This window comes from Macaca nemestrina, chromosome 6 (assembly GCF_043159975.1).
Source record: "Macaca nemestrina isolate mMacNem1 chromosome 6, mMacNem.hap1, whole genome shotgun sequence".
NCBI lineage: Eukaryota > Metazoa > Chordata > Mammalia > Primates > Cercopithecidae > Macaca > Macaca nemestrina.
In genome coordinates, this window is record NC_092130.1 from 110177355 (window position 1) to 110180940 (window position 3586).

Here is a 3586-nt window from a genome sequence, read left to right on the forward strand (position 1 = left end):
AACGCCAAATGTTTGGATTTCAGTGAAGGTTGACATGGAAACCCACCTGAGGCTTCCTCGGGTGTCTCGGGAGGAAATAAAACCCGAGCTGGATGCTGCTGCTACTGGGGGAGGAACAGCTCCCAGGGCGGCAGGTGGGGCCCGCGCGGCCTGAGGAAGCTGCCCGGGGCCGCACAAAAGGGAAGTCGAGGAGCGGAAGCCAAAAGTCAGAAAGGGCACGACGGCGGCGTGGGTGCGGGTGTCCGAGGAGACCTCGGCCGTCCCAGAACTTTCCAGGGCCCCGGGACGTGCGCCGCCCCGACTGGAAAGTTGGTATTTTTACTCGAAGCCCTGTCTGTGGGCAGTTTAATAACAAACAGCGGCCGCGGCAATGGCGTCCGCGCCGGCAGCGTCCGGGCGCCCGGAGGCGGGGCGCGGCGGGGCGGGACTCTCCTCCGGCTCAGGCCCGGGGCAACCCACGCACCCGACAGCCGCTCCCGCCGGGCGCCGAGGCGAGGGGCGGCAGAGCAGGGTCGGGAGCGCTGAGGCTCCGGGGTTGCCGGAGGCGCGGGCACCCAAGTTAATGCAGCTTGGGGTTGACGCTCGACTGCTGAGCTGCAAATGCACCGGAAGCTTTGCCCACCGCTTGTCCCGTAGGTTCATCGCTTTATTCTCATCGACACCCAGGCACAGGAGAACTAGTGAAGAGAGTTATCTTATGTTGGTTTCTTGGGGAGGAGGCGTGTGGAGAGGAGCGAGCGAGCCCTCCGAGAGAGACGAGGGAGAAAGGCAGAGGGAACCCATAGGGAGAGGAAGCAGGACGCCAGTGCTGCTTCCTTCCACCTTCTCTTTGTCTCCGTTCAACACGGATTCCTCCCCATGGTGGGCCAGCCTTAGAGGTTCGTCTTTGCCCCCCAAGCCACCACAGACTCTGTGTTTCTACTCTGAGTACTAGAGGATGCCCAAGAAAAGAAATCTTGAGGACCTCTCTCTTCGAGACTTTGAGGGCCTCCACCTTCCAGCCACTGTTTCGTCCAAGTCTGGGTTATCCATTCACTAAAGGCTTGCCAGATAAAATACAGCACACTTGGTTCCATATGAATATCAGATAGACAACGACAAATTTTGAGCATAAGTATGTCCCACACAAAAATTCGCGTGCGTTCGTTTGTTTTATTAACTCTAGCAATCCTAATTCAGTATGTATTTCTGGTTCTTCTTCAATTCCCGTCCAGACAGCAACCCTCTGAGACAGGAAGGGAGTGTGCTCTCACCAGGCACCATTTCCTGCCTCTCCCTCGGTCCCCTCTAAAGCTGGTACACATTCAGCTGCAGGCTAAACCTTCAGGTGTTTTCTGGGGAAGTCCCAACAGAAGTGGAGAGAATAAAGATGGGAGTAGAGATCAGGGGTGAAGTAGTTTAAGGTCACTTAACCAAAAATTGGAAATTTCAAATGCAAGAGCTGAATTCTCCTTTATTGGAGGAATTAACAAGACGTGCTGTGAACATAAGAGTTAAATAGTAGTCGCCTTTTGTAAGCAACTCAAACTGAGGTTTACTTTTGGGATTAATAGTAAACTCCCCAGGCCTTACTGACAGAAGAATGTAGTTGCCCAAATAAACAATCTTTTGATCGGGACTCGGGACCAACCCTCCGAGCACTCAACCTCTTCCTAGCAGGAGCATTTCTCAACTCTGAAGTAATTTGTAATGTGCTGGGAAAACATTTTCAAAAAATGGATATCTAAGATACCGTAAAAGGGAAAACAGTTCTCTCTTTTGAAGTAAGAAATACCATTTGCAGTAAAATTTCTTCTGTTTGCATTTCTGAATTATGTTTCGATAAAGCTAGGCTTATAGTGCCTGAGTGCTGCCTATGACCAAGTGAGGAAGAGTCTAGTGGAACAGTGTGGGTCTGGGGTTTACTGTCCTCTAAATATTACACTGTCTTCTTGGTACACAAAACTAAGAATACCTCCCACTGATGGGATTACTGTAACTGGCCTTTACTTCCCACTGTAGGCTTCCTGGAACTGGCCTTTCAGACTGACTGGAAGACCCCTCAGACAGCACAATTCTGTCACACTGTCTCTCAGCGGCCACTGTTCCTTCAGGGGTAGAAAAAGTTAACATTTCCCAATAGCACTTTGACTAGAAACATGAATGTGCTGAGAAGCACAGAAAACATATTGTTTTACTGGGAGGTCTCAAATGGCTCCGGGAGGACTCCCTTGAAAAGGCCCTGGCTCCAGGTCAAACTCCAAAAGTGCTGCTCACTCTGCCCCCTGGTGCAAGTCGGTGTGCGGCTCATCCAGAAAGGAATTCCTCCCGCTTTCCAGGTGGTGTTGTGGACAGCTTTGGAGGACCCTGCTTCCCAGGGGACCAGTGACTGTTTCTCTGTGTGTCATGAGCCTGAGGAATCTGAAGATTTGTATTCTCCTCCAATTCACTCCTTCAACAAGTATTTGTTGATTACCTGCTATGTCCATACCACTCTTCACCAGGCTATCAAGAGAGGCAGGCTTGTGGGTGAAGGGGGAATTCCGAGTCATCGTGGGGAGTGATGAGGATGGGGAAGGGCAAGGAGAGAGGACGGACACACAGGAGCAGTAAAGCTGCCGTATGCCCATGTCTGGCGCTGTGGCTGGCACAAGGCAGATGCTCAGGAAATGAAGCATTCTACTGCAAATGGTGTTTCTTCCTTCAAAAGGAGATAGAGGTGGGTGTCCTCAGGAAATACTTGTTAAATCTCTTTAAGGATGAAATATTCTGGGTGACTTTATGTTATCCCTAAGCCAACTTTTTTTCCCCAACTTATTATCTTTTATCGATACCGTTAGGTAAACAGGTGCATAGGAGAGCCAGGGTGACACCATTTTAAAATCAACTCCATCTGAAATCTAACAAGGCACAGTCATGACCATGGTCCTAAGATGTTTACAGCTAAGGAAGCAGCTTAATAATACCTGCAAGAACAAAATCCTATGACGACAAAATGCCCAGATGCACCAATATCACAGGATAATATATACTTTTAAGATGATTATAGCCATGCTTTGATGTGCCCACACACTAAAATGCCAAGGATAACTTTCATTATATCAACAAAGTGATACATTTTGTCACATTGTCAGCCCACCCACACATAGATATAACTTAGCTTACCCTTTACATAGATAAGACCCCTCTAGAAGAATTTACAACAAAGATGATGTATTCCTCCTCTTGCTTTCTGAGGATGCCCTACTTTGAATCTGAGTAGCTTTCAATAAACTATCTCTTCTCACTGTACTCTGCAACTTGCCTTGAATTCTTTCCTGTGTGAGATTCAAGAACCCTCTCTTGGGGCCTGGATCAGGATACATTCTTCTGGCAACAATACTACTTTAGTAATGTTGTGTACTAAACAAAGCTGTTTTTTTGTTTGTTGAGTTTGGTTTGGTTTTTGTTTTTTTGAGATGGAGTCTTGCTCTGTCACCTAGGCTGGAGTGCAGTTTCATAATCTTGGCTCACTGCAAGCTCCGCCTCCCAGGTTCATGCCATTCTCCTGCCTCAGCCTCCCGAGTAGCTGGGACTACAGGCAGCGCTTGTGCCCACGCCCGGCTAA